Source organism: Eublepharis macularius, chromosome 4 (assembly GCF_028583425.1).
Source record: "Eublepharis macularius isolate TG4126 chromosome 4, MPM_Emac_v1.0, whole genome shotgun sequence".
Lineage (NCBI taxonomy): Eukaryota > Metazoa > Chordata > Lepidosauria > Squamata > Eublepharidae > Eublepharis > Eublepharis macularius.
This window is the reverse complement of record NC_072793.1, coordinates 68,395,713-68,412,385: the sequence shown is the minus strand read 5'-3', so window position 1 is coordinate 68,412,385 and position 16,673 is coordinate 68,395,713. Positions and strand designations below refer to the sequence as shown.

The 16,673-nt window shown below is 41.7% G+C and overlaps 1 protein-coding gene across 4 annotated transcripts in view; it reads right to left on the bottom strand.

The window, feature by feature from the left end:
* FGF1 (fibroblast growth factor 1) overlaps window positions 1–16,363 on the bottom strand; it is a 66,694-nt gene extending 50,331 nt beyond the window's left edge. For 3 of the 4 annotated variants that reach the window (XM_054977421.1, XM_054977424.1, XM_054977425.1), the window contains exon 1: window positions 5,299–5,611. The gene's annotated coding sequence lies outside the window, so the exon portion shown is untranslated. Of the gene's footprint in view, window positions 1–5,298; window positions 5,612–16,300 lie in introns of those variants that run through there. The other variant, XM_054977422.1, reaches the window with a different exon arrangement.
* Between the last annotated feature and the right edge of the window lie 310 nt (window positions 16,364–16,673).

Genomic DNA, 16,673 nt, shown 5'->3' with positions numbered 1-16,673 from the left:
GGCTGGCATCTTCAGAGGTGTAGCACCAAAAGGCAGAGATCTCTCAGTGTCACAGTGACTGTCACAGTGACCTCTGAAGATGCCAGCCACAGCTGCTGGCGAAACGTCAGGAACTACAATGCCAAGACCACGGCTATAAAGCCCGGAAAATCCACAACAACCAAAATTCTGTTTCTTTGCAATAGCTTTAAAACCGGTTAATGATCATGCTCATACACTCCTCCTTACTCTTCCCATGTGCAGAGCATGATTAAATACTCTCTGGTTTCATAAGTCTCCAACACAACTCCAGTTTGTTGTGAAATCTGAATGTGGGCACCTAAATACGGGCATCTGCCTTACAGATTTGCTTTCTAAACCAGGGCCTATTATACATGGGCTATTTTTGCCACTTCAGCCCCATACCTCTTTCGGTTTCTCCTGGCTAAAACTTAGGAAGAGAACCCTTGAAATGCCGCACTGAAATCTGAAGAGGGATTTAAGCTTTCAGAAGAAAACCTGAAGAGGTATGGGACCAGAAGAAGCAAAAATCACTTGTGCAAAGAAGGCTCAGGATTAGTCTTCTGGTTAGTGGGGAAGAAGCATACTGCAATGGTCCAACGTGCAACCAGGTACCATGATAAATTAGATTTAAGCTGAAGACTTCTAAAACTAGGAAGTCTTCAATTTCACTGTGAGAGAGTTGTAATCATTCTCATAGTCTGCAATTTCTTTTTTGTTGTTTGTTTCTTCATATTCGTTTATTAGATTTTATCTTGCCCTTTATTCAAGGAGCTCTGTGCAGCATACAGGGTTCTTCCCTCCTATTTTATCATCACAACAACCCTATCAGGTAAGTTAGGTTCAGAGATGAAGGAGAAGGGAGTGTCATGGCAGAATGAGGATTTGAATCCAGTCTCTCCAGTCCTAGCTTGACACTCTCTAACCACAAGGAATGAAGTCCGATTCCTTACTTCATTAAAAAAATAACCCAGACCAGGTCAACTTGTGACTGATTTATAGGAGAGCATGCTTGAAAGGTAAACATGCCAATTGTGGCCAAAGAAGACAGAAATTGCTGGTAGCTATTCTGGCCCATTAAAAAAAGCAGGTAATACAGGGAATGCCCTGAGAAAAAATTCTTTGTAGCTTCGGATCTGGGATTTTGTGGGAGGAAGAGTTACTGTGATTGTTGATTTTTCTGTTGGACATTACTGGTTTGGGATTCAACTATGTATGGTTTTTCAGGTTCTGACATTTCAGGACCATTATTTTCAATGGGGACTATTTTAAGGTCTGGGGCAGCTGTTTATTAAGATAATGATACTAAATTTGTACAGAACACAATCCTTCCTGTAATCTAAAGACCCTCTAAGTTTCAAGCAGATTGAACAAAGGGGCTTCATTTTATGGACTCTTGAAGTAGGTGTCTCTCAGCACAAACACACTTCTCACTAGTCTACTGACTCCTATTGGGGGCAAATAGCACCAGGGATTTAAAAAATAACTTGTCTGCATTTATTTCATTTCCTTTATTTGTCAATCAGTAATTGATTGATAATTTAAAAACTTTACCTTTCTGCTGAAAACTATTCATTTGGCATCCTTCCTTGTTGTGGTCTGTTGTTTGTTTCCTCTCACAAAGTGAGGAAGGCTTCTTTTGAAGAAAACTTCTTCAACACACAGCTCTGCCTTATAACCCTATGGGGGACATTTTAGGGGGGCTGGAGGTGGCTGTTTTTCACCTAGATGGCACCAAAATTATAGTGGGGCAACTGCTACCAGTTCACTAAAGAATCCTCAAATTTCAAGCAAATTGGACCAAGGGGCCCTATTCTATGGGCCCTTGATGCTCGCAGCCATTGTACTTGCAAAGACAAAAAGGGAGGGAAGCAGAAGGAGTGAACTAGAACCACAGTTTTGCCAGGTTGTGAGACTGGCCTGTGCCAACCAGGAACTGTCTTCCATGGATCACTACTTGGGAAATTCAGACAATCAAAGAAAAATAGGATGCTTGCTGAACTGCTGATGGTAGTCAATCAATCAATCAGCTTTATTTACAGTTAATAACCAGTACAGACTTGTAAAGCTGATGGTAGGCTCCCAAACAATTACAACAAGGAGTGGTTTTCCTAATTCCCAAGCATCCTGGATTTGTGTGACTGTTCTGGAAAATCATAGCAATGATCTGAAACAGCATATTTGTGTGTTTTTTGTCGTGTGCATTTGTGCATTTTTTGCCTTGGGAATTTTGTAATGCACGTCCCTAGGTAATACTTATGTTCCACACAATCTGTGGTTCAAATGTCCCTCAGTCAATTATAAGAAGAGACAGACGCAGAGTCCTGTGAATGAAGCAAGTCTATAACGTTTATTAAATGTGAAGGACCAAAGGTTACACAGAGAGTAAAGGGTTCCCTTGTGCCCAACGCTCGTCAAAGCAACAATACCTGTGCAAAGCATTTTATACCTTTTGATTAATTACAATATTTGTTATTCTATTGGCTCAAATATTACTGTGGTACCCATTGGCTCAAGTGGGCTACCACCTCTAATGATACAATCGTCCAGGGGTATGCTTATTGGAAGAAACATCTTTGGTCAACAGCATAATTACAATATTTCCCAATTGCCATTGCGTATCTCATCTGTCCTTGGTCTATCTGTAGGAGGAACATTTCTCTTCCTTTCCCACACATCTCTTTCATAGGCTTTTCACTTTGCCCCCTTCTCTAGCTTATGTAACATTTTACCAAGGGCTCCCCGATGTTGCTTCTGGCAACCTTGTATGCTGGGTTCCATGGGAGGGGATCACTCTCCCTTCCTGAGGAATGTGCTTGCTGTTACATTTAGCACCCATTCCCCTTTCTCTGGGGCTTCTTCTCAGCCTTGAAAGGTACAGCTTAATCTAATTAACTCGCAGCTAGCTTCCTTCTTTCAGCAACACATTTTCTGTCCCCTTTCTCTATTGCTACATAAAGCAGCTTTACTAAGAAGTTTATGATCAAGTCATGAACAGGGGTCCTGCAGGTGCAACTACCTTATAGCAAGCTTCACAGTGGCCGTCATCACACAGGCTTTTATTTAGCACTAAAATGGCACTATTTCCCGGCAAACACCCACATTCCAACACTGTAGCGATTTTCTCTCTTCTGCTTTGTGCTTGATAGTCGCGCTATTTTGTGCCTCGGTGTGAATGCCTCACATCGATGTATTTCGCCTCGCAACGCCCTATACCCTCCCTTCAATCCCAGAATCCATTTCTTCCTGCGACTCCCCTTTTTTAATTTTATTATGTCCTTATAACGCCATAACATAACACAATGCAAACTTTCTGCTGAAGTAAAAATGACTCAATCGCCATGGCAGAGTCTTCAGCGATGGGGATCACGTCAGACAGGGAGTTTTCTGCGGGCAAAGGGCTATTTATATAATTTCAGAGTTGGAAAAACAAAAGGGCCGTAATGTTTTGCTCTAACAGAATGTTTATATGCTGTTATTCCGTTATAGCGGAATTAAACGCCAGAATAATAAAAAAAGGGGGGGAGGAGCTGCTTCTGCGCGGTTAGAGAGAACAGAACAGAGTGCTTCAGTGTGGACAGCTGGTGGCGTGAAGAGCCATTAAGTGACCCAAAGAAACGTTACTGTGCCGATAACAGGTAGGACGCTATATGCTGTAAATTTAATGGAAGAGATGCCCGTGTGAGGACGGCCAGTGACTGGTCTTTAGTCTTCACAGTGATTAACATACATATCATACATTCTGCTTTGATCCTTTTGTTTCAAGTCTCATTTTCTTGCAAGTTGCGTTACAAATGCTACATTAGCTCCTGAGAATAATATTGCATGGCAGTAATAAAGGCACATAAAGGTATATAAAATATTCTTCATTAAATCTACTTCTCACACTTATATTACGATCAACTGAAAAATCACAAAGTGTCAAGCAAGCTTGTGAATCCACCAGAAGTCTTTTGGGGCTGGGTTTTAAGCATGACAGTGAGTAGTAGATGAGATATGTTGCTAGGCATGATGAAAAGATGAAATCTACAGATTATAATAGCCTTAAAATGAAGCATACTTAATTAGATTAGCTTATGTTGGATGCAAAGAAAATCTTGGCACTACTTGATTGTTCTCTCTTTGAAAATAGTTATTCAGATCTGTGACTAGTTATTCAAATCTGTCTTCAACACTAATTGAAATGAATTGGTCCCTTGTAAGGTACAGAAAGAAAATTAAAGGAAAAGGTGGTATTAAGAAAGATGGAGATTAATTTTAGGTGGTGCCCTAGGCAAAAAGTCACAGAAAAATAACTCTTGTTTTACTTTGTTTTTAATTAAAAGATGCATAATTTCCCTTGCAATTTTGTCTGCTTGGAAGAATACAAAATTTAGCCATATCCAGAACTGGAGAAAGATGATATTCCATTTCCTACACAATAAAAGGACTGTGTCTACTAGCAATGTTACCAATTTTGCTTTTTATTGCCTTTTTTTGGTAATAAATCACATAAAAATAATCTTGAGCAGTATCATGTATGAAATTGCTCTTTGCCCATATCAATCATATTATGACATGCCACATGCAGAGAGAAGGGGTTCATGATGCATCTTATGTACCTGTAAGGTCTAACATTGAATTGGTTCACCCCAATAAGCCATTCCTTAAGCTACAAAGCCACAAGAATCACCACCTAATCACAAGACTTAGCAATAATTTTGTGATGTAATTAGACACTGATCATCTAAACAAAACTTATCCATTAAGACTTTCAGTTCAGAACTTTGCCACAAACTTATCCATATCCACTTATAGGCTTTTCCATTGCAACAGCTGAAGGTGTGTCTATGTGCATGTGTGAGGAGTCTTTTCCCTCCTGAACTCTCATTTCTTGATTCTTATGGTGTCTAGGGGTTGCCAACAGTCCTGGAGAAAATTGTCCTGCCCTTGTAATAGAGACTTAATGTGTGGAAATGGGCAACTTTTCATGGCACAGAGTTAAATAACCTGGATACTTTTTCTCCAGATAGCTGGCAACCCCAGAAGATGCACCATTTCCATATATGAATATAGTTTTTATGTTACATGATATGCATGTACCAAAAAGTTGAGAAGTCTACTTGACTACAAACCCAAGTCACCCAATACAGCTACAGAATGTTGTTCCTGGCATTTTCAAATATCTGTAAGAGCCTGTAGATCATACATGAACTACATCACCTATTGCAGTTGCCATTTCCCTCATCTGTTCCTCTAGTACATATTTCCTTGGCCAGGTGCCTTCTCTAGGATCGGTATTTCATCCTATTCCCTTACCTGACACACAGTCGTCAGCTGACGGTGTTGGAGCTTTTGCTGTCTGTGTCAGGAAGGCAAGTTCTTCAGGCTTAGCAGTGGGAGGGAGATGTGCCAACACTGCTGCAGGTTTTGTCTCCTTCTAGATTCCTGTCTCGTTTCACTTGGATGCTGCCTGTATTTTTCCCTCTGTGATGTGAATTTTTCCTCTTCCTTCTTTTACAGCAGTGCTAGTACTGAGGTGACAGGCCACAACACGCATAGCAGGTTGATGGAAAGCTTCCAAAACCGTGTCCAGAATGCTACCAGAGAAGCAAAGCTCTGTTGTCGATTGGTTGTGTTGTCTTACTGGCTGCAGGGCTCCTTCCTGCTGCCTTTTTTATACGGAGGTGGAAGAGAACCCCCCTCCCCCCTCAGTCTAAAACCAGGAGTTGACACAGACCAGGAAGAAAAGAGACCCGAGACAATCGTCTGACAGACAGTGAGGCCGGTAAATAAGAACAGCAGGCTCGTCTGCTCTGCTAACTGGCAGGCAGCAGGCACTGCATCAGCAGCACAGCTCTTAAGTAAATCATGTCCTAATGGATTCCCTCTAGACAGATGATTAAACTGGAAGGACCACTTAGCCGGAGAGATCTGAATTTATTTTGAGGCTCCAGTGGAAAGGGTGGACTGTGCTAGAGTGGGATCATAGAAAAACCCTGCAAGTAGAAAATGAATAATTTCCCTGTTTTATGTATTGGGGGTGGGGAATTTGTTCTAAGTACAGCCTTAGGGCAAAATTAGACAGGATTGCAGCAGACTGGCTCTTTAGATGCCAGTTTACCCAATCACTTACAAACTGGAAGGGTGTTGGTTTGCCAGCTTCCAGGTGGAAACTGGAGACCTCCTGGAATTACAACCGATCTCCAGGTAACAGAGATCAGTTCCCCTGGAGAAATGGCTGCTTTGGAGGGTGGACTCTATGATGCTGCTGAGGTCATTTCCACCCCCAAACCCCACCCTTCCCAAGCTCCTCCCCTCGAATCTCCAAAATTTCTCAATGTGGAGTTGGCAACCCTAGAAGGGTGAGTTATTTTACAAACAGACAGAGTACATTGGTTGGAGGATCTGCTTTTTTTCTCCTCAGGCATTTTTACAGAAAGTGAACCTAGATGAGAGAAGGGTTGCCAACCTTCAGGTGGTGGTTGGAAAGCTCCCAGAATTACAGCTGTTCTTCAGGCAACAGGCAACTGAGATCAGTTCCTCTAGAGAAAATGGCTGCCTTGGAAGGTTGACTGTGCTGGAGTTCCTCCCCTCCTAAAACATCACCTTCCTCAGGCTCCACCCCCAAAATCTCCAGGAATTTCCCAACCCAGAGCTGGTAACCCCAGCATGAGAGAAAAGTGACAGGTAACAGTCACAGTGAGTGACAGGAGCATTCATGGCTAGTTTAGCACTCAAATGCTAAACTACAAGTTGAGTGGAAAGGTACCTAAAGAGAGAGAATTAGGATATTTTGTGGTCAACACAAAACCCCTACCAGGAAGGAAGCTGCTTTGGAATTCCAAAACAAATTATGGGAAATATTTATTCAATATATACTTTTTAGAATCAACAGGCCATGATTTATCATTTTGATCCTGTAGTTACTTTATTATGTTATGTTAAAGATGGCGTACCTGCCACAGATAGAGAGCTGCTTGTCAGGAGCTTATTAGTTGCTGCAAGACAAGGCGTAACATTGATCCTTGGTGGTCCCCATATTAATGAGTGGATTGTAAGGGTATGGAAGATTAATCTTGTGTCTGTGCTGACATGGTAGAGCCCCGTGGCACAGAGTGGTAAGCTGCAGTACTGCAGCCCAAGCTCTGCTCATGACTAGACATGGGCATGAACGGGAAAAAAACCCCAAACACCCAGTTCGTCATTCAGTGCCATCCACAAACAACGAACAACGAACATGGACGAACATGAACTGTTCCCAGACATGTTCATTGTTCATTGTTTGTGGGGGCCAGAACCTACCCCCAACCCCAACCCCCCACTTAGCCCTCCTCCCCTCAAACCCACTTACCTGGCCCTTTAAAGATCCCTTTAAACTATCAGCTGCCAGCTGATAGTTTAAAGGCCCTTTCCTGCCACGTGCAAGGGGCAGGGCCCTTTAAACACCCCACAAACTGACCTTCCCAATGTCCAATACCCACCAAATTTGCAGGGGGACATAGTCCTCATTGTCCTCTGAAGACCTCCCCAAGTTTCAGAGAGATTGCACCCCGGGAAAGGCATGATCCACGGGTCTCCCCGTTGGCTGTCATTTTCTCTTCACAGTGGCAGAAACGGGACTCTCTGCTGGAAGTACTTTGAAGGGTTAAAGCCAGAAGGAAAGCCAGAAGGAGTAAAGACAGAGTTCAGTCCCTCCTTGCCTCTGGTTGCCAAGGGGATTGATTGCAGCAGGTGCCAGACCGTCTGGCTTGCTTAACGGCTGCGGAAGGCAACGAACGAGGCTTTTAATGACCACCTGTTCGTTTAGGATGGGGCCTCATGAGCAGCTTGTTTGAGAACAGCAGATTAGGCTGTTCTTTGTTTTTTTCTGTTCGTAATGCTGTTCATGTCCATGTCTACTTACGACCTGAGTTAGATCCTGGCGGAAGCTGGGTTCAGCTAGCCAGCTCAAGGTTGACCCAGCATTCCATCCTTCTGAGGTTGGTAAAATGAGCACCCAGTTTCCTGGGGGTAAAGTGTAGATGACTGGGGAAGGCAATGGCAAACCACCCCGTAAAAAGTTTGCCAAGAAAACGTCATGATACGACGTCCCCCCATGGGTCAGTAATGACTCAGTGCTTGCATAGGGGACTACCTTTACCTTTTTTATGCTGACATATCAAAAAAAAATTACAAATCAAGAAGATACAAAGGCTGATAAGTTTATGGAAAGATTGGCTTTGTTTATAATGTTATGGAATGATAAGTTATTTAATGATGATTTTTCTTTCGCAGTTTTTGAAATGGTGCACTTAATTATCCCTGTTTTGTATTTTCTCCCTCTTTTTTGTGGTGCTAACAACAAAATATTAAAAATAGTTAAATACAGACTTAGCTATCTGGTAGCAGCAATTAAAACAAATAAAAAGAACCAGCACAGTTATAAACATAGCAGCAGTGTAGGTTTTAACAAAATTAAATTGGAGAAATAAAAAAATTAGGCAGCAACAATAAGACAAAGAATCAGAAGCAGTGGTTATCATTCAGAAGATTGCTGAGCAAACAGGCCCTGGAAAGACATACAGTTCAGTGCCAATTGAAGCAATAGGAGAACGGCATTTGCATGAACTATTTGTGTCAAAAGGATGTTAGATCAGATGATTTGATGGATCATTATGAAGTTCATTCTAGGGAAAACCAAAGAACTATTTGTCAGGTCTGATAATCACCATGGAAATGGGAGTTGGCCTATTCTGGGTGGTATTTCACTCCTCCGAACAGATTTGCAGCCTGGGGGATGCTTAGATCTGGGTCTAGTTAGATTTCATCTATGGTACATAGCACCTTTGAAGGAAAGCAACATGGTATAGTTTCCAAGATCTTATTAGATCTTGGAAACTAAGCAGGATTGGAACTTGGATGGAAAACCACCAAAGAAGACTCTGCTGAGAAAAGTAAATCACTTCTGCTTCTCACTTGCCTTGAAAACCCCTTGCTGGTGTTGCCATAGATCAGTTGCAACTTGATGATACACAGCACCAGCTATGTCAATAAGCAAGAACTAATTATGGTGATCCATGCTCTGGTTAACTCCAGGTTAGGCTAACAACAACAGCAGCAGCACCAGTTCATTTTTATACCACTCTTCTGGACAGATTAGTGCCCACTTAGAGCAGTGAACAAAGTCATTGTTATTATCCCAGTGTTATTATCCTCACAATGCAGCTGGGGAGCTGGAGCTGAGAGAAGTGGCTTACCCAAGGCCACCTGGTGAATTCATGGCAGTAGTGAGATTTGAACCAGCAAAGTGCTGCATCATAACCCGACTACTTAACCACTATGCTACACCAGCTCTCAAGTACTCTACATGAAGCTTCCCTGGATGATGGTTCTACCACTTTAATTAGTCCAGAATTCAGCAGCAAGAGCAAAAGATGCAATGGACTATAGGCAGCCTATAATGTCACTTCTTAAAGATTTGCACGGGCTGCCTGTTCATTAATGGTCCCAATTAAAGGTGTTGTTTCTAACCTATGGCTTGGAACCTGGGTACTTGAAGGACCACATACTTCCATATATGTCTGCCCAGACACTGTTCAGTTTCACAGGTCCTTCATTGTATTCTCCCACCTTTGGAGGTTAGGTGGGTGCCTGTAAGAGATGGAGGCCTAGGTCCAGCACAGCATTTTTGTGCACAGAAGGATTTCCACCTTAGAAGCACAACTTTGTAGCCTGCTGTCTCCTGCTGCAGCCACAAATCCCCCCTAAATTGTCGCTTCTGGGGGATAGAGGATCCTTGTGAACAGCATTTCAAGTGGCATTTCAGCTTGTACCAGGAGTGGGGAGGTGACAAAATCACATTCCACGGGCAGAAATCCTTACACCCATGGAAATGCTGCACTGGATCCAAGTCAAGAGCTTGGCAGTGATTGCCTCCAGCTTTGGAATTCCTTCCACCTTTCCCTGCACCTGGTGTCTCCTCCGGATGTTTTTGGGTACCAGGTGAAAACTTTTCTGTTTCAAATGACTTTTAATGAATTTGTACCTCTGTTTGATTGGTTTTTATTTGCTACTTTGAGGTTTTATGATTTATCTGATTTATACCTACTCTTTTGCTTTGTTGTGTTATTGTTTTATTGGTGCTGGTTGATTCTTAATTTGGACTCTAATATTAAGTTGTAATTTTATATTTTGATGAGCTGTATACCATGCCAGACTCAATAGAAAGGTGGCATATAAATATTTTGAATACATAAATAATCTTGAAGAATAATCTTGAGATCTTAGCTGTTAGGTTTTACCTGTGAAAGATAAGCCATAGTAGAAGGTCAGTAGGAGATAATCCTCCACATCAAGATAAGCATGAGAAAACAGAGACACAGCCACTGCCACTCTTTCTTAGCTACATGTTAGGATCAAAAGGATTCCAAGTAGGCACTGAGAATCTTCAAGGTGATGCAGTGAGTATATTATATGGTAGGACTCATGGTCAGTGTATGATCTACTAAGACCTCTAGATCCTTTTCACATATACTACTGTGTACCAAGACAAATATCACTCATTCTATAATTATGCATTTGATTTTTTCTACCTAAATGCAAAACTTTACATTTTTCTGTTGAAATTAATTTTGTTAGTTTTAGTCCAGTTTTCCACCCTGTCAAGATTATTCTGGATCTTGATTTTACTGTATTAGCTACCCCTTCCAAGTTAGTATTGGCTGTAAATTTAATGAGCACTCTCTCTATTCTTTCATTCAAGGCATTTATAAAGATGTTGAGATATACAGGGCCCAGGACAGATCCCTGAGTCAATCTGCTTGTCACTCCTTTCCAAGAGGATCAGGAGGAACCATTTACAAGCACTCTTTGTATATGATCTGTCAGTCAGTTACAAATCCACCTGACAGTAGTAGCATCCAAACCTCATTTTACTGACTTGTCAACAAGAGTAGCATGCGGAAACTCATCAAAAGCCTTACTGGAATCAAGATAAACTATGTCCACATTCTCTTGATAAAACAAAGTAGTAACTCTATCAAAAAAGGAGATAAGGTTAGTCTGACATGACTTGTTTTTGAAGAATCCATGCTGGTTCTTAGTAATCACAGATTTCTTTTATAAATGTTCAAGGACTGACTGTTTCATGATTTATTCAAAAATATTTCCAGGTATGGATGCCAAACTGACCGGTCCGTAGTTACCTGGATCCTCTTTTTTGCTCTTATTGAAGACGGAGACAGCATTTGCTTGCCTTCAATCTTCTGGTATCTTGCCTGTTCTCCAAGAAGTCTCAAAAAGTATAGACAGAAGTGCTGAAATTACATCAGCAAGTTCCTTTAGTACCCTAGGATGCAATTCATTTGGCTCTGAGGACTTGATTTCATTTAAACAAGCTAGGTGTTTATGTACCACCCCTATGCGTATCCTAGGATGCAACTCCCTCCCTTCATCACGTGTTCTCTTTTTGCCAGGTTGAGCAGTTTCCCTTGCAAGTGAAGACCAAGCCAAAGTAGAAGTTGAGCAGCTCTACCCTCTTTCATCCTTGCAGCAGGCCTACCACTTCCCTGTTCTTTGTCTTGCTCCAAAAATAACCAAAGAACCTTTTTTTGTATCCATAGGGCATACAAAGCTAAAAACAATAAATAAAACATTGGGCAGGTAGGAGGGATTTATGCCTACCATTCTTATCTATGGAGACCCAAAACAGTTTATATCATTCCCTCCTCTATTTTGGCTTACAACGTTCTCCCCTTCTCCATTTTATCCTTACAACAACCCAGTTAGGCTGAGAGTATTTATGTCACTGGCCTAAGGGCACCTAGTGAACTTCCATGGCAGAGTTGGGATTTGAACCCTGGTCTCCCATATCCTAGTCAAACACTCTAACCATTATACCACACCGGCTCTCCTTTAGTAGTCTTTGAACAGGATTGAAATCCAAATCTGGAGTTACCTGAATGTTATAGGCCAGGAGGAATGAAGGAAGAACAAGTTATCAAGCCCAGTCAGGAGCAAAAGGGAAGGAAGAAGTGAGAGCCACGTGAAGCAATGGTGGCAGGGACTAGGAATAGTTACTTGTAAAGATTATCTGTATTTTAATCTCATTTTGTATGGAGTCTCTGTATTTAAAATTTTATATTTTATATATGCCAATAAAGGCTTGCTTGACTGACTGACTTGTAAAGATTGGATGGAATATAGAATGGTCACATTGAGGATTGAGAATCTCAGCTATCCAACACATTTTCATTTGAAGGGCCTGAGACTGGCAAACATTTTGTTCTGGATGGCCATGGGCAGGCCTGATTCAGATATAGGCAACCAGTTAAGAGCCTTGAGTGTCTAGTTAGCTTTCCTGTATCAAATCATCTAACTCTTGGCAAGAGGTACACCACAGATAACATCTTAGGTTTGTTATTGAGTAGAGTACACAAATAATACAATTATGGAGTCTCTGCTTCCATTATAAGCCTTTGTTATTACAAAATAATTATTCAGTATTCTTTATATCAATTCAATCAATTATATCCATTATAACTACGTGGATCAAAGGAGAGCAATTGCATTAGTCCAAAAAAATATCTTATCCAAAGATACGAAAGTCACAGGCTAAGAATCTCTCCAAAGAAGAAGCTTGAGATTAGTTTAGCTTATCATATTTATAGGGTTTCAGAACCTTTTCTTAACAATAGCTGCTTCAGACACTATGGGCCAAGCTACAAGTGACGAATGACACTTGGACGGCAAGTGAACAGACTCACATGTATTCCTCCCTGTTCACTTGTGCTCCACTTGCGCTCCACTTGATCACAGGGAGGTCAACAGGTTGTGAACAGGGAGAAATACATGTGAATCTGTTCACTTGCTGTTCAAGTGTCATTCGTCACTTGAAGCTTGGCCCTCAAATTCTTGGTTAACTTATTATCTATATGATTTCATAAACCAAATAAGATAATCCATATTTGAACCATCTTCTTGAAACATATAACAATATCTAGTTCATTCTTGCTACTTTTTGTATTAACAAAGCCTATGTAGAATTAATGATTATAAGTTTCTCATACATCTGATATCTTTTGGCCCTCCACCAATATCATATTCTCAAATAATGTTGCCAGTCTCTATGAAATTATACATTCCTACCATTCTCAGATAGTCCCTGCACCTGGGCCTTGGTACATTGTATGCGCTGGTATTAGTTAGATGGCTCTTCTAATCTATACATGGCAATACAACTGTGTAACTCTATTGTTTTATGCCCCTCTTCAAGGTTGTTTTATTCTATGCCTCTAGGCCCTTTGTGGCCTATCTGGTTATGGGGCCAGGCTAGACCTGTTACTGTCAGTAACACTTTACCTACCTGTGATGATAAACTGGAGAAAGGGAGAATGTTATAAGAAACTTTGGGTCCACACAAGGGAAGAATGAGATAAATGAGATAAATAACTAAATAGGCAAATAACCCCCTGCCCAGTGCAGGATCATCCTAAAGCATCTCTGACAAATATTCATCCAGCCTCTTCCTGAAAACTGCCAGTGAGGGGGAGCTCACCACCTCCCTAGGCAGCTGATTCCACTTTTGAACTACTCTGACCGTGAAAAAGTTTTCCTAATATCCAGCCGGTACCTTTGTGCTTGTAATTTAAGCCCGTTGCTTCGGGTCCTACCCTCTGCTGCCAACTGGAACAGCTCCTTGCCCTCCTCCAAATGACAGCCTTTCAAATATTTAAAGAGAGCAATCATGTCCCCCCCTCAATCTCCTCTTCTCCAAACTAAACATTCCCAAGGCCCTCAGCCTTTCCTCGTAGAACTCAGTCTCCAGACCCTTGATCATCCTTGTCGTTCTCTTCTGCATCCTCTCGATTTTGTCCACATCCTTTTTGAAGTGAAGCCTCCAGAACTGCACACAGTACTCCACGTGTGGCCTGACCAGGGCAGTATAGAGAGGGACTATGACCTGCGATTTCGATGCAATGGCCCTTTTGATACAACCTTTTTTGCCACCGCATCACACTGACTGCTCATATTTAGTTTACAGTCCACTCTTACCCCAAGATCCCTTTCACATATACTACTGCCCAGAAGTGTATCCTCCATCCAGTATTTGTGCTTCCCATTTTTGTGGCCCAGATGTAATACTGTGCACTTGTCTTTGTTGAATTGCATCCTATTCACAGCTGCCCACTTCTCCAGAGTATTCAGATCTTGTAGAATTTTAATTCTATCTTCTTGGGTGTTTGCTACTCCTCCCAATTTGGTATCATCAGCAAATTTAATGAGCAGCCCTTCCACTCCTTCATCCAGATCATTAATAAAAATATTGAAAAGTACTGGGCCCAAAACCAAGCCCTGCGGCACCCCACTGGACACCTCCCTCCAATCTGATGAAACACCTTTGACCACCACTGTTTGGGTGTGGTCCTCTAACCAGTTCCCTATCCACCAAACTGTCCTATAGTCCAGTCCACAGTCTTCCAGTTTGCCCATCAGAATGTCATGGGGGACCTTATTAAAAGCTTTACTGAAATCCAGATAAATCACGTCAACAGAGTTCCCCCGATCCAGTAAGCTGGTCACTCAATCAAAGAAGGAAACCAGGTTGGTCCGGCAAGATCTGTTAGGAACAAAACCATGCTGATTTCCCTGGATCACTGAGCGGTCCTTCAGATGCTTACAGATTGATCCCTTTAAAATCTGTTCTAATATCTTCCCAGCAACAGAAGTCAGACTGACTGGCCTGTAGTTTCCCGGTCATCCTTCCTCCCTTTCTTAAAGATTGGGATAACGTTCGCTCTCCCAATCTTTAAGAATCTTTAAGCCTTGTGATGTGCTGGGTTAATTTGCCCATTTTGCCCCCTAAAACCACTCTCAGAAGGACCAGGTTCTCCTAGTAAACAATAACCTCCTAGTAAACAATAAGGCCTACTTATCAGGGAGGCAAAAGAGTCAGGAAGTGAGCATAGCTAGAAAAGACAGAAGAGGGAGGGAGGCTAGGCAATAGAGCTGCTAGCACTGCCTCAGGAAATGTCAGGCGATTTTGAGGGCAGTGCCTGGGGAAGGAGAAGTTTGGGAATGGTGTGATTTTACTTCTGGGCAATGGTCTAGGATTTTCTCCTAATTTCTATAAAACCATTAATACCTAGGGAGGTACCTAGAATGTCACTATTGGGGGGGGGGGCATTTTTCAGCCATTGTTGTCCCCTTCCTCAATTTCTCAAGGCCAGAGGATTGGGGCTGAGGGTGAGGGGTTGCCCTCCATGAGCAGACAAATGGCAAGCCTGCTAGCAACAAAGGTGTTTAGTAGCTCATTCTTGTCAGAGAGGGAGTCATGTAGAGAAGAAAGTGAGTGCAAGTAACATACTTCCCTCTGACTGAGGCCAAAAGGGTTTACAGCTTACCCGACACATCTCACCATAGTTCTCCAAATGTCTTTTATTTTGTGAATCTCTTTGGAAATGAGAAATACTTCAGAAGGAATCACTTTTCATCTTGTGGAGGACATAGCAATCACAAACAATCCCTCCCCTCTGCCAAACTCAATTCTCATCATAATCCAATTGAGGAAATAAATGAAGGCAGGCGAAACCTTTGAAACACATCTAAAGATCATTTCTCACCAAGCCTTTAAAACTAGCACGGAAGGAGTCCTCATTTAGTTCCATGTTCTCATTGCTCAGACAGTGTAATTAAGTCAAATTCCATCTGGTATCAAATAATCCAATATGAACCAGAAATATTGCCTTATAAAGATTAATTTTTCTGATTTGCTGGAGGAAGTCTGCCTTAAAGTTTGACGCACAAGGATTAGAAAGAAGTCTAAAATTATTATCCTTTTTGCCAAACACACCCAAGCTGAATCTGTGAACCGTACTGGGATCTTTAAAAACCAAAAGCATTTTGCAGATCACTTGGGAGAGAAGAGGGGAGAACAAATGGAGAAGCCATTCTGAGACTGAAAAATGCTAAGAGGAAAATAATCAGAAGGATGCTTCAGAGTTTGAAAGACTTTAATGGTGACTGGCTGTAAACATATGAAACTGCGTTCAGTTCTGTGGAAGTTTTGAGCAGACCGGTTCCTATAAATGTCACATTCTAGAGAGTGATAACTGAAATAGATCGGCTGAAGTAAGGAACATATTTCCAACAGGAATTCTTTTTCTCATGGGGATATGATTTCTTAGAATGGTATCATTTCTATCCTATACCTTTTTGCTGTGGAGATGAAGGCTCTAAAAATACACAGGAAAAATATTGTTATTTAAAACTTTTTAGGTTAAAGTAGCATTTCCCATTCAGTTTGGAGTACCAGCCCCAGTCAGAATTCAGTATCACTTACCAAGGTTTGCAGGATGCTGCAGAAGCTTGAGGGGAATAAAGCGTTGTGAAAGCTCAGGTCACTGCATCAACAACCACATTGAATATGCTAAGGAAATAAGAGCAATAATTGGCTCTTTTCTAGATTTTTTTTTTGCCTGCTGTCTTGCGACCTTGCTTTTGGACTTAATTCAAAAGATATTTTAGAGCTGGCCCTAAGCCCAGATGAAAGGACAAGAATTCTGTCTAGCCTGTCTCCTTCATATGTATGGAGAGCTCTTCGGAGTGTTAAACTGCCTGAATTTGGGGTGCGGGGAGGTAAATGTTCAAGGGAAGGTTTTGTTAGGTGTAATGAATCATGTCTTCTATCATCTCTCCTCATGGACAAGAATGGA